General features: G+C 53.7%; 1 long non-coding RNA gene across 6 annotated transcripts; it reads right to left on the reverse strand.

Moving 5' to 3' along the window:
- Window positions 1–3,381: 3,381 nt before the first annotated feature.
- LOC115938902 (uncharacterized) lies at window positions 3,382–14,772 on the reverse strand. Of its 6 annotated transcripts, XR_014140752.1 has the most exons (4): window positions 14,408–14,745; window positions 10,017–10,252; window positions 7,970–8,329; window positions 3,382–4,780 (listed from the first exon to the last, which is right to left on the reverse strand). It is a non-coding gene; the product is annotated as an uncharacterized LOC115938902 (long non-coding RNA). The 6 variants fall into 6 exon arrangements; XR_014140751.1 differs by lacking the exon at window positions 14,408–14,745 and adding an exon at window positions 14,762–14,772 and having other exon boundaries at window positions 3,382–8,329; XR_014140750.1 differs by having other exon boundaries at window positions 3,382–8,329; window positions 14,610–14,745.
- Window positions 14,773–14,902: the final 130 nt, after the last annotated feature.

The following is a 14,902-nucleotide window of genomic DNA, read 5'->3' on the forward strand; positions in this document are numbered from 1 at the left end:
AAGCAGAAGCCTAAGAGATCAGCGAGGATTCCGGACAAGAGGAAAACCATGTAACGAGCCCTCCAAGGTTGGGGACCCCGTCTTTCAGCATGAAAGGTGCCCCTGGATAGCAGCATGAGGGCCATGGACAGGGTCAGCACCAGATACCCGGCCAGGAAAACCACTGTTCTCGGACTCAGATGCCAGCGCCCAGCCTCCACGGGCTCAGGTCCTGGAAACAGGTGTGAGAGGGACACCAAGTTTCTCAGTGGCCCGGTCCCCTGCCCCGCCCCCCATCAAGGAAACCTCTCTCCTGAAGCTGCAGACACACTAAGGTTATGCCTTCCCTTCCAAAAGCCCAGAGGGTTCCATAAATATCATTTTGGCCCAGAATATTCTGGGGGGGGGGGGTTCTCTGGAAGTTTGAAAATAGCCCACTTGTTACTATCTATATTCAGAGAACCCACTCCTGGCCTCCACTTGGTGGCTAAGTATAGCTCGCTGGCAAAGTTCAATGGAACAAAAGTTTCCAGGCCTCTATCACTTGCGGATGGCATGACATTCCAGGGAGGGCACTGCCAAGACTCAGGGGCTCCAAGGAGGTTGGGACAGCAGGGCGCCCCCGAGCGGGGGAGTCTGTGAGACTCACTGGCAATCAGGTGTCCTGGCCTGGTTCCCAAGTGAGGTGTTCTGATCCCAGCAGAGCCAATCCCACTATAAAGCCTTAGCTTCTGCTTCTGTAAAAAAGGAATCATGCTAAACTCTATTTCACAATTCAGGGGAGTGCCAAATACATATAATAGCAAAAAAAAAAAAAAAAAAGACACTTAGGATGCCTCAAATAAAACCAAATTGCTAACTTTAGAGAAACCGTCCACCTTCACCTCCTCTTAGAAACTGCATGCACTTCCCGACCACCGAGTTCTGGCTCCTGATCTCCCCTCCCAACTGCCTGCGCTGCTAAGAGCGTCCTCAGGGCCCAGCAGACACGGGCAGGGGCTCGAGTACACAGTGGTGCCAAGGGCGGGAGGGCTGAGGGGCAGAGGTTCAGGGTCTGTCACGGTGGCTGGGCACGTACGTCTCTGGTAGGTGCAAAAGTTCGGGGCTGCCTCCCCACATCATCCATCCATGCCGCAACCCCGACCCCCAGGCTGACCTGAGGGCATCCACCGCCCCCCTCCCCCCCCCCCCCATCTCCCGGCACCTCTGCCCCTCTGGGCCTCTCTTCTGTTTTCCTGTAAAGACCCAGCCATCACGGGTCCTTCAGGAAGACATGTAATCACATGGCTTACCTAGCTTAAGACGCCAGCCCCGCTTTCCCTCCCCTGGGAGCAGGCCTGGGCTCCAGACAGTGACACCGTGACCTCGGAAGTGAGAGTGTGTAAGGAAGGCGGTCCTGGAGCCACGGGGGACTCTGAAAACTGCACGTTCACCTCGGGAAGGCAAGTGTTCTGAATCGGCCAAAAGGAGGCTGGGGCTGAGGACAGTCCGAGCCCAATCCCACTGCCGGTTCCTCGGCTGAGCATGAGCTGAGGCGCGCCTGCTGTCCCGTGGCTCCAGTGACCGTGGTGGCGGCTGTCACTGTCCCCCTCTCAGAACCCACACAAGTGGTCTGCAGGCCTCCCCCCACGGCGACTACGTGGGAGACCCCTCACCGTGGGGCGCACACGCTGATGGTGCAGAAGCAGCAGGGGCTTTAGTGCTGGCATCTCCACACAGGCCAGCCAGCTCGCTGCCCCAGGGCCCTGGCACGTCCCCACCACACACTCACGGAAATCACATGCAGCCTAAGGACATCCTGAATTGTATTCAACCTCAACCCTGGGTCCTGGTCTCGGTTGTGTTCCGAGTGAAGAAATGGGAAGTGTGCACAGAGCCCCGGCCACCGGGGGAGGGCACACGCCACGGAGACGCAGGCCTGGGCACCTGCAGGCATCTTGTCAGAAAAGAACCAAGGGAGCCTGTCACCTCACGGAAAACGAACAGGAGTCCTTGCCCATGATAACACCTACACGTTTAAGAGAAAAATGACTATTTCAGAAGCTTTCTATCTTTTGGCAGCTTTCATGCTTAAAGACTTTTCTGATGAGAAAATGATTTTTTTAATTATAAAATGAAATGTCAACATGTGGACGTTCCGGGTAAATCAGTGAACCAGTATTTTCCCAATGACTGATGCAGATGCTCCAACATCCCACCTGGGCCAGAGACCCCAAGCACAGGACTATTTCCATGGAATGGAGCACGGGAGGCGTTCACTGACCGGTCAGATGCCACATCGCAGCTCACCTGGAGGCAATGCCACCAAAGATGAGCCCCAGGTATCCGGAGGCTGCTGGGGCATGTTTCTGTCCCCACGTCTGTGGGCGTCGGGCAGACGGGGCAGCTGGGCCGCTCCATCCAGGACACCAGACACCCAGATTTGCAACAATGCAAAACAATGCAAAACAATTCTACTCTCCTAAAACTCTGTTTTGGAAAATCATTCTTTTTCACACAAATGTGTTACCACATGGTAGGTTTCTTATTGATGATTCTAAATGAACGTAGTTAGCAAATCTTTAAAACATTATTTTAGTTCCTAACATAGGTAAATGTAGAGGAACCGCATATACACAGCTCTCGGGTGCTGAGCCTGGAGCAGGAAAGCACTCTTTTCTGAGACGCAGCTGGAGAACCACGCTCCCACGTGTGGTCCTGGTGTGGGAGCAGGAACCCGTGGGGGTGCACGGACGCCGGCCGGCCGGGCGCTACAAGAGAAGCTTGCACCAGGCGCAGCGAGAGGTGTCCGCTCGGCCTCACGGGGGATGTTAAGGGGTTATTTGGGGTAACTCAGACTACGTGTTTTCTGCTTTTACCCACTGATTCTGGAAACAATCCTTGAGGCCACGTGACTCCTCACATACATGCAGTGAGAGACGCCCCAGTCGCTGCTCCAGGGGGGCCCTCTGCTTCCCTGGTGTGCACTTACTCACATGCACCAGGCTCTTCCTTTCTGTCCTCCCACCACCGTCTCAGCTCAGGCCCTGCGCTCTCAGTGACGCTTCCAGTGACGGCTCCTCCTGGGCCCTGCTCCCATCTTCTACCCACACCCACCTCCCCCGTCCCCAGTGCAGCACCCCGGCAGCCTCACGTTCAAGACCACGATCCGTGGCATCCTGTGGGAAGCCACCTTCTACCCTAAACCCCACTGAACAGGAGCAACTCTGTGCCCCACGTGCCTGGCCGGTATCTGATCGGGACAAGTGCTCAACAAACCCAAGGAATGAAGGAAGGCATGCCTGGCTGGCTCAGTCTGGCACACAACTCTTAATCTCAGGGTCGTGAGTTCGAGCCCCACGTTGGGCATGGAGCCTACTTAAAAAAAGAAAGGGAATGAAGGAACAGAGAACAGGCCAAGGCTCAGTCTAAACCAGCCTTTATTTTTGTTTTCTTCAGTCCATTTCCGGTGGCTAATCTCACAGTCGTGGCCTTTTCTCATCCTTGGAAAGGAAGCTGCCAGCTTCGGCACAAACGTGGGGACCATGACCAGGCCCAGGGGGCAGGCGAGCAGCCTGCTGTGCCCCCCGAGGCTGGCTGTGGTGCAGACACGGCAGGCAGGCGTCAGCAAGCAGGCGATGAAGGCGGTGGAGGAGATAGTCTCCACCGTGAGCGGCACCGGCAGGGAGACGCCAGCCAGCTGGCCCCAGCTAACAAGGCTTCCAAGCCGTGTGCACGCAGTGAGTGAGGGTTCCTGTGAGCTCATTTCGGAGAACTGGAGGCCACGGAAGAAGCTACGCCACTCACTCACTGATTTAACCACCCGACCACTGTTTCTTCTGGAAGGTGGTGGCACGTACTTGAGCGCTTCTGGGGCCACTGCGGACTGCCATGGGCGTGACATCGGCAGGGCCCTTCCAGGCCTTTCTCCTCCACCAGAGAGGGCACGCAGCCTGTCAGTGGCGGCTGGGATTTAAACCCACGCACTCTGGCTTCAGAGCCTGTGATCTCAGCTACTAAACCATGTTGCTGCTCAGTAAGACATTCTGAGGCTTTCCTTTCTCTTGGAAATCAGAAAAGGAGTAGAGATTAGGATGCAGAGGCTGTTCTTTCAGCGGCAGGCCTGGGTGTGCGGAGATGGCTGGAGGGCAGCTGGGGACGTGCAGGAAGGAGAGCCGCCCCAGGTCCTGGAGGAAAACTGACCTAGCTGGCAGGTCTGGGACTCGAGCATTGGAAGCGGGGCTCTCCTCACCCCTGCCCAGTGAAAGAGAAGGGGTTTTAAGCAGAGGGAGGGGGGGCTGGAAAGTCGCGTAAGGACAGCAGGATGCTCGGAATCTCACCGAGCTGACCAGGTTTTGAGAAACAGGACAGAAAGGCAAGGAAGAACAGAGAAGGGGGAGGTCCAAGGGTAGCAGCCAGGACTCAACGAGTCCAAAGGCAGATTTGGAAAGGGTTTCTCCTGAGCCAGGTGTGACAATGCCACTCAGTGCTGGGCTTGGGGACCAAACAGGTAGCAGGTAACCTGCCTGGCACAGCACTGGACACCCAGCAAGTGCCTGATACTCAACCCTCCACACTGTGTGACTCACAGCTCTGGTCCTTCTGGTTTACAATGAGACCTTAAACTGTTCCTGCTGGAACCAAAAACCTTTCAGGGAAAGACCAGCAGCAAGATGCTAGCAGGTACAGCTCGCAGGCACCTCCCAAGACTAGCCAGACACCTGCTCTTGCAGGTGTGCGCAGGGCTAGGTGAGAGGCCCCAGTCACCGTCTTCAGTGAAGCATACACGAACCAGCCTGCAGAACGCCCTCTTCCCGAGTACCTGGGGACAACAGTGCGTTTTAACTCCGGGTTGCTGGGGCTGAGAGCCCAGACACTCACCCTCCCCCCATCCTGGGGGTTGCAGGTCCCAGACGAAGGTGTGGGCAGGCTAGTCCCTGCTGAGGCCTCTCTATGTGGCCTGCAGACTGGCATCTTCCCATCTTCTCCCCATGTCCTCGTGTGGTCCTCCCTCGGTGCACATCTGTGCCTGATTTCCTCATGTCCCCGTCACTGGGATCAGGGTCCACCCTACTGACCTCACTTTAACTTAATCACCTCTTTAAAGACCCTCTCTCCAAATAGAGTCACATCTTGAGGTCCTGGGGGTCAGGATGGCAACATGTACATTTTCAGAGGGCAACTCAGCCCGAGAGCTCCCTTTCAAAACCGTGTAATCTTGGGATGCCTAGGTGGCTCAGTCGTTGAGCATCCGCCTTCGGCTCAGGTCACGATCTCAGGGTCCTGGGATCGAGCCCCGCATCGGGCTCCCTGCTCGGCGGAGAGCCTGCTTCTCCCTCTCCCACTCCCCCTGCTTGTGTTCCCTCTCTCACTGTCTCGCTGTCAAATAAATAAATAAATAAAATCTTTAAAAAAAACACAAAAAACAAAAAACCGTGTCATCTTATTTAAACAGCGGACCGCCGCCATGACCCCCCAGGCACCAGTGTGCCGCAAGCAGCCTTCCCAGGAGTCAGACTTTTGAGCTCTGAGGTTGGCGGTGTCCCAGCCCCGGTTCAGGGGTAGGCAGCACCGGAGGTGGACTGACCTGCTCAGGGGCTCCTAGCCACAATACCCAGGACCAGGATTTGAACCAGGCAGCCTCCCCCAGACCCCAGAATTCTCAGACCCCGTTCTTGCTGGAGAGCAGCCGTGCAGGGACAGGTGGGCCTCAGGTTAGGCAAGCGCCTTGCTCTCCCCCACGTGAGGACAGGTAACTGCCAGCCTTCCCTGGAGCAGGCTTAGGAATCCACGTCTCCCTGCTCCTTGTCTTCAGCACCTTCCCCTGGCTTCCCCCACACACATGCCTCACGATGCACCTCATGCATCCCCAAGACTAACCCCAAAGCATAAATAAATAAAACACGCATTAAAAACCTGTACATATGGGCACCTGGGTGGCACAGTTGGTTGAGCATCTGCCTTCGGCTCAGGTCATGATCCCAGCGTCCTGGGATTGAGTCCTGCATCGGGCTCCCCACTCAGTGGGGAGTCAGCTTCTCCCTCTGCCCTTCTCCCCTCTCATGCTCTCAATCTGTCTCTCTCTCTCAAATAAATAAAATCATAAAAAAACCAATAAAATGAAAATAAAAACCTGTACATGAAGTCCTGTCGTGTCCTCTCTCTGCTGATGGAGGAGGGCAGACAGTGAGCACCTGCTCCGTGCCCGGCACACCCCCCCTTAGCAGCCCCGATGAACAGGGCTCAGGAGGAAACGGGAGCACCCAGCGGCCAGAGGGAGAGTGGAGATGCAAACTTGACCGCTCTGCCTGCGTCATGGTGGACATGAGCCCTATGAGCGGAGTCCCACAGTTTTGAGAAAAACACCAGTAATCTCAAAGGGAAGAGCTGGGACCGTGCAGACAAGACAGGGGTAGGCTCAGACCACGGTGCACGCAGACGCCATTCCTCCTGAGCCCCTGTTGGTGGGTCAGACCCTGGCATGGACCGCGACGTGGAGGGCCCCACACTCGGGTGAATGCTCCGCCGGGCTCATCTCAAAATTCTTCCTACTTTTTGGACAGGGGACCCACACTTTAAACTTGCACGGAGCCCTGCAGTGACATGGCTGGTCCTGCATCCGAGGACAGGTGACGAGGACACGGATAGTCAGATGACTCCAGACGGAGGGAGCCCAGCGCTCCTTAGTGACATGCCCCACTGTCACCTCGGCTCTGTCAGCACGGAGCTGCACGCCATGCTCCAGGTTTATGCCTCATTCAAAAAGCTCATTTTGGTTCAGAACTCAAAGGGCAAATATTTTTAGACGAGCTGGTCAGCAAAGACAGTGTCTGTGATCCTGACATGATGAGCATGTTAGTTGTCTTCTGACATCAGGGGGAACCCACTCAGGTCAATCAATCTAACATAGTTACCAGACCCCTCAGTTCATAACCACCCACCTGGTGGCTCACACACATGAAATCATGGCATCACTAGGCAGCCGTACTGAGCGGTGACTGGCATACAACCAAGTGCACATACGTGAGTGTGTGAGCCGATGAGTCAGGACACCTGCACACACATGTAAGGCCGTGGTCTGATCCATGTGACAGACACACCCAGGCAGCCGCCTCCTGCCCCCGTCTGTCTCCCCCAGCCCAGCCCCGTCCCAGGCAACCACGCAGCTGCCTTCTGTCACACAGGTCGGTTGCTGGCACTTTCTAGAATTCTTAGGAGCGGAATCTGCCACAATTGTTTACCCATCTCGTCTCCTCAGTCCTGACCCCAAGGCCTCAACACGTCATGTGTTCTTCCCATAGACTTCTCGAGGCCTCAGATTCCCTTTGCTGACCCTCCGATGCTGGTCCAGAACTTTCATTATAGACCACCACAGTCTGTGTTATAGAGATGACCGATGTCACAGACCATGCCTACAGAGGATACAGATGTCATAGTCCAGACAACAGACGACACGGACCGTCCTGGCCTACAGATGACACAGATTGTCATGGTCTAGAGAGGACAGACACGGGCTGTCACGGTTAACAGATGACAGACGACACGGACCGTCCTGGCCTACAGATGACACAGATTGTAATGGTCTATAGATGACAGACATGGGCTGTCACAGTTGACAGATGACATAGGCCATCCTGGTCTACGGAAGACACAGGTGACACAGACCATCATGGTCTAGAGACGACGGACGCAGGCTGTCAGGGTCGACAGAGGACACGCTATCACAGTCTATAGATGACAGATGTCACCATCTAGGCTGCAGCAGACAACAGAGGTTACAGACTACCGTGACAACCTTTTAGGGGTCTCCCTGCTCCAACTCATCCATGTGACCCATGACCTTTGCTCAAGATACAGTTACAATCATGTCATCCTCCAGACTGAAAGCCAGACCTTTCTCTGGTCTGTGGGGCCTGAGCACTCACACCACCTCCAGCAACGCTCTAGGAGTTGTCTCCTCTCCACAGGCAGGCTGTGAAGCTCCCAAGGACAGGGCTCCCTCCTGCCTCACCTGGCATCATGCCCTGCTGGAGGGGCCCCAGGAAGGCGTCACGAATGAAGAGAGAGGAGCATATGTGACTTCGACAGAGCTTAGAAGACAATCATAGGCTTCAGAGCCTTCATTTTGTGATGATGAGAAAGTCACACAGCTGCTTTCTGAAGAGGGACAGAATGAAGGACAGTTTTGGAAGTTGGAAAAGGTGCAGGCTGGGGGTGACCTCGTGCCAGGCCAGTTTTTAATTGCTTCTTGTTCCATCTCTGCCACAAGCCCCGCTACCTCTCACCTTCTTGTGATGTCGGCAGGTGCCTGGCGTCTGAAAATGCTGGGCTCTAGCCAAGGTGGCCCTGGATCCACAACACGGAATCCTCCCTGTAAAGGAGAGAGCGCGGCCCTTAGAGACGTAACTGTGTGTGAGAAGAGCGAGGCTCAGAAGCCACACAGTGCCACCAGCGACAGGACCACAACAGTAGCAGGGCCCACCCGCCAACTTGCATTCTGGTGAGCAGACCCCGGAGGGACGGTGGCCCCAAGGATTTCAGAGAACTGGTCAGGATCTCACAGTGAGTGGTGGAGGCTGGGGGATGCTTCAAATGACTGCATGACCTGTGCTCAGTGTACCCATCGTTCCTTAATGAACAGGAAAACTTTACAAAGAAACAGTGGTGCTGGGAGAAGAAAGAGACGTCAGGAAGGGGGTGCTGGTGTCCCCTGCAGCAATCATGGGGCAAGGTCCAGCCCCTTCTCCCCTGAACACGGGCTCCTGAAGGTCTCCGGGATGCCAGGAACGCTTGTACCAGATCTGTCCCAGCCAGCCCCCAGCTCTGGACACTCTGCCTCAGATCCATTTCTCTAGATGGGAATGCTTGGTGAGCTGGGGCGGGTTCTCAGGGTAATTAAAGGACACCAAGCATACCTCACTGATCTGCCTAGCAATTGGTGTTTAAGACAACAGTCTATCAGGGGTGCCTGGGTGGCTCAGTCGTTAAGCGTCTGCCTTCGGCTCAGGTCATGATCCCAGGGTCCTGGGATCGAGCCCCGCATCGGGCTCCCTGCTCAGTGGGAGGCCTGCTTCTCCCTCTCCCGCTCCCCCTGCTTGTGTTCCCTCTCTCGGGGTCTCTCTCTGTCAAATAAATAAATAAAATCTTTAAAAAAAAAAAATCCGGATGAAATAAGAAAAGTTAATCAATTTGACTATATAAAAATGTAACAGGGGCGCCTGGGTGGCTCAGTCGGTTAAGCGTCTGCCTTCGGCTCAGGTCATGGTCCCAGGGTCCTGGGATCGAGCCCCGCATCGGGTTCCCTGCTCTGCAGGAAGCCTGCTTCTCCCTCTCCCACTCCCCCTGCTTGTGTTCCCTCTCTCGCTCTCTCTCTGTCAAATAAATAAATAAAATCTTAAAAAAAAAAAAAAGACAACAGTCTATCATGAGCATAAATGAAACAATTCATGTAAGGACTCAGTCCCCAGTGCACAGGCTAGAGCAAAGTGGCCAGAGATGGGAGGGCCAGGCAGCTGAAGACTCAGGATTGTCATGCAGGAGACCCAGGAGCACTGAGCTCTGGTCCCTCTCTGGTCCCCAAGCAGGAGGGAAGGGCAGCAGCGTGACTAGGCCCAGGCCCAACTTCCTGTGCCAGGCTGTGGCTTGCTTCTGCTGACCACACTCCCGCACCAGCACTTGGCACAGCACTGTGACGCAGGGCAGACTCCTGATGGGTGGTCACTGAATGAGCAGTGAGGCCCTTCGTGCTCTCCTGAAATGCCAAGGCACCAGTGCTCAAGGAAGGTCAGACCCTGGAGCCTTCAGCTGGGAGGGGACCCTGGGCCCCCACGCCCCACTGCACATATGGTGCCTGCTGACAGCACACGAGGACCCCACTTCTTCAGTTCTGCCTCAGGCAGCTCGTCCAGCACGGACGGGCCAAGCAGCAGCTGCTGGGGACAGCCGTCATTTATTCTGTGTCCGAGCCCTGCACTTCGCAGTTTACAGTAGGGGGCACTGCTATCGGTCCACAAATGAAGACACTGGGGTCACCACAGCTAAGAAACTTATACACGCACCTAAGTTCAGTTCGCCTGATTCTGGAGCCGATGCCCTTCGTCTGTCTTTGCTACTCACAGGTAGCCTTCAGACCAGCAGCTTTTGTCACTGGCATCCCCTGGGGCTTGCTAGAAATGCAGAGGCCGCACTCCAGATCTCCTGAATCCGGATTTCCACGAGCTCCCGAGATGACTTGTGTGCACATTAACACTGGAAGGACACCACCCGAGACTTCCTCTCAACACTGCGAGACCACCTGAAATAAAGCGAAGTCTGGGAATGCAGACCAAAACCACGATAAGAAACAACTTCACACCTGTTAGGATGGCTGTTATTAAAAACAAAGAGGAAAAGAAAATAAGTGTTGGGGTGCCTGGGTGGTGTAGTCGGTTGAGCGTCGACTCTCGGTTTTGGCTCGGGTCGTGATCTCAGGGTTGTGGGATCGAGCCCTGCGTCAGGCTCAGTGCTCAGCGGGGAGTCGGTTTCTCTCCCTCTAAAATAAATAAAAAATATTTTCTACAAAAAAGAAAAGAAGAATTGAGAGGGGTGTGGAGAAACTGGGATCTCTGTACACAGCTGGTGGGAATCCAAGATGATGCAGCTGCCATGGGAAACAGCATGGCAGTTCCTCAAAAAAACCAAGAGAATTACCATATGATCCAGCAAGTCCATCTCTGAGTATCTGCCCAAAAGAACTAAGAGCAGGGACCTGAACAGATATTGGTACACCTGTGTTCACAGCAGCATCACTCACAACGGCCAAAAGGTGGAAGCAAGCTAAGTGTCTCTCAGTGGAAAAGCACAATGCGGCCCATCCATGCAGCGGACTATCACTCAGCCTTAGGAAAGGTCATGACACCTACTATAGCAAATGGTTGGGCCTGGGGGACATTATGTTGAATGAGAAAAGCCAGTCACAACAGGACAAGCACTGTAAGATCCCACTCATACGAGGTCCCTAGGGGTCAGATCCATACAGAAAGACGGGGGTGGGGGCAGGGGCTTGGTACAGGATGGGGAGTATGTGTAATGGGGACAGAGCTCCAGTTGCAGAAGATGGAAAAGTTCTGTGAACGGGTGGTGGTGTTTGCATTACAATGAGTGTGCTTAACGTCCCTGAGCTAATAAAAAAATGGTTAAGATGGTAAATTTTAAGCTATGTACATTTTACTTTTTTGAAGATTTATTTATTTAGACGGGGGGTGGGGGGAGAGTATACACAGGGAGGGGCAGGGACAGGGACAGAGAATCCCAGGCAGACTGGGCACTGAGCACAGACCCCAACACGGGGCTCAGTCTCACGACCCTGAGATCATGACCCAAGCCGAAACCAAGAGTCAGACGCTTAACTGACTGTACCACCCAGGTGCCCCTAGGCTATGTATATTTTAGCACGATTTAAAAAAAAAAATGCTTTAGGGCGCCTGGGTGGCTCAGTTGGTTGAGTGGCTGCCTTCGGCTCGGGTCATGATCCTGGAGTCACAGGATCGAGTCCCGCATCGGGCTCCCTGCTCGGCGGGGAGTCTGCTTCTCCCTCTGACCCTCCTCCCTCTCATGCTCTCTCTCATTCTCTCTCTCTCAAATAAATAAATAAAATCTTAAAAAAAAAAAAAAAAAAGCTTTAAAACAGAAAAAAACCTGAGGAGGATAATGGGAGATGCTTTAGGCTTACAGGAGTACACCCTGCTTTTCATTCTTGGTACTTAGCCTTGAAATTTCAAGCTTTACTCCCTGTTTTCCACGCATCTTTGAAACACTTGAATGGAACAAAGAGAAAATCAGAATAATGGGACCTCTGGCTTATCATTCTCTCTGTGACCTAAGAGGCATTAACACCACAACCTACATAACCAAAAGCTGAGAGTAGGAAAATCAATATATTTATTTACCCAAGAGGCCCTATGAGGAGTTGATTTTATACATGTGGGTAGGTCCTGGGCTGAAGGTGTTGGTGTGGGATCTAGGCCCAGCCCTCTTGTAGGGGACTTGTTCCTTCAAGGTTCTCCATTAAATAAGGGAGCCTTTGCCCACGAGCACGTGGTCATTTATGCCTACTTGACTAAACAGAGTACAGTTTAAATAATCATAATAACAAAAACAAAGGAATACCCATTTGACTACACGGGGAGGACAGGGAGGAAGGGATGTTGTTGGGATAGAATAGAACCCCATCTTTCTATGCAGTGGTAATCAAAAGATGCTATCCAAAACTGAAAAAAAGAATAAAAGACATTTTTTTAAAAAAAGAATATGAACAGGTTATTTAGAAATATGGAGGAAAATAAGAGATTTGAATAGTGGCCGCCTTTGGGGTACCTGGGTGGTGCAGTCAGTTAAGCGCCTGACTCCTGGTTTCAGCTCAGGTGGTTATCTAAGGGTCGTGGGATCGAGCCCCACTTCAGGCTCCATGCTCAGTGTGGAGTCTGCTTGAGATTCTTTCTCCCTCTCCCTCCACCCCTCCCACTAGTGCTCACTGTCTCTCTAAAATAAAATAAATAGGGGCACCTGGTGGCTCAGTCGTTAAGCGTCTGCCTTCGGCTCAGGTCATGATCCCGGGGTCCTGGGATCGAGCCCCACGTCGGGCTCCCTGCTCGGCGGGAAGCCTGCTTCTCCCTCTCCCACTCCCCCTGCTTGTGTTCCCTCTCTCGCTGTGTCTCTCTCTGTCAAATAAATAAAATCTTAAAAAAATAATAAATAAATAAAATCATGCATATACAATATTATCCTAATCTATTCAGGCTGCTATAACAAAAAATACCCCAGACTGAGGGACTTACAAACCTCCACTGATTTCCCACAGTCCCGGGGGCTGCAAGTCCAAGACCAAGGTCCTGGCGGATTCTGCGTCTGGGGAGGACCCACTTCCCGGTTCAGACGGCGGCAGAAGGGGCGAGGGCGCGCGCTCTGGGGCCTCTGCTGTAAGGGCTCTAATCTCATCCTGAGGCTCCCCGCTCCTGACACCATCACAGTGGGAGCTGGGTTCACCATATGAACTTGGAGAACTTCGTAGAGATCTGTGCTGTCCTTTGCACTGCTACCACGGCAGAACATAAATTACTGAGACTCACAGGTGACCTGTCTTCAGAGAATACACCGTGACTGTTGCCCAGAGCAACCTATCATTAACCTTTCAAAATAAGTTTTACCGGCTTTGCATGAAACAAACATGATTACAAGAACAATTTAAAATAACAACCATCTGCAATGCAAGTGTAAACAACAGCGAGATACTATTTTCACCATCAGACTGAAGAGCTGTGTGCTGGAGAAGGTGCACATACCTCCACACTTTGGTGGCCAGCCTTCAACACCTGATTCAACTTCCTTCTAGGAACTTGCCAACAGCTAGCAAAATTACCTGACACCTTCTACTTGGCCCGGTGATTCCTATTCCTAAAATTTCTCCTAAGGAATACTAACATTTACACAAGATGCGCTACATAAAAAGCAGCTTATACCATATAAAAAAAATTGGTAACCACCTAATTGTGCACCAACAGGAGGCGAGTTGGGAAGACTAAGGCACATGCAGACAATAGAACCAGATGATCTCCAAGAAGCACCTAAATGGGAAAAGCTGGGTGGGAAAGAAGGTCTTTGCATGTATCATGCATAAACTTCAATGGAAAGATAAAGACTTCTGGGAAGAGAACTGGGTGGTGGCTGGGGTGGCAGGATTCATTCTGCATTCTCACAACTTGACTGAAATCTCAGCCATTTTAAAGGTAAAAATAAATGTTTATAAAGGGAAGGGGAAATTGGGAGTTACTGTTTAATGGCTCTGAGTTTCAGTTTAAGATAAAGAAAAGGTTCTGTGGCTACATGGTGGTGATGGCTGTCAAACGGGAACAGAATACACTACGAATATTTACAATAAAAAACTCAATGTGCATATAGATATGGCAATCCATCTTAACAGTGAAAGAAAGATCCCTGCTTATCTGGAGCTTATAAAAAAAAGGGGAGTGAGTGGGGCAAGTGTCCAGCCCTTGATTTCTGCTCAGGTCATGATCTCAGGGTGGTGGGATCAATCCCCCAGTTGGCCTCCACACTCAGAGGGAGTCGCTGGAGATTCTCTCTGCCTCTTCCCCCTCCCCCGAAAAAGTAAATAAATCTTTAAAGGGCGGGGTGGGGGGTGGGGTGGGGGCTGAGGTTTGAAAGAGCCTATCTCTGAAGCCATTCATCCCTTAGTGCCCCCCAACCCAGCACAGGTGGGGGCAGGGATGCGGACCCCATAGTGATGCCAGACCACGGGGTCGCAGGGACTCCAAGTAGTGAGGTTTGAGGAGAACTCTATGAACCGCGCGGCACAGGGGACCCGACCATCAGGTGTGGGGAAGACCTATGCGCACCGCGGGGCACGGGGGACAGGGGACCCCAGCAGTCAGGCGTGGGGAGGACCTACAGGAACCGCGGGGGACGGGGGACCCAACGGTCAGGCGTGGGAAGACCTATGCGCGCCGCGGGGCATGGGGGACCCCGAAGGTGAGGCATGGGGAGACCTATGCGCACCTCAGGGGACGGGGGACCCAACGGTCAGGCGTGGGGAGACCTGTGCGCACCTCGGGGCACGGGGGACCCCGGAGGTCAGGCGTGGGGAGACCTGTGCGCACCTCGGGGCACGGGGGACCCCGAAGGTCAGGCGTGGGGAGACCTGTGCGCACCTCGGGGGACGGGGGACCCAACGGTCAGGCGTGGGGAGACCTATGCGCGCCGCGGGGCATGGGGGACCCCGAAGGTGAGGCATGGGGAGACCTATGCGCACCTCGGGGGACGGGGGACCCAACGGTCAGGCGTGGGGAGACCTGTGTGCACCTCAGGGCACGGGGGACCCCGGAGGTCAGGCGTGGGGAGACCTATGCGCACCTCGGGGGACGGGGGATCCAACGGTCAGGCGTGGGGAGAC

Source organism: Leptonychotes weddellii, chromosome 16, assembly GCF_054177405.1.
Source record: "Leptonychotes weddellii isolate Sample4059 chromosome 16, ASM5417740v2, whole genome shotgun sequence".
Taxonomy (NCBI): domain Eukaryota; kingdom Metazoa; phylum Chordata; class Mammalia; order Carnivora; family Phocidae; genus Leptonychotes; species Leptonychotes weddellii.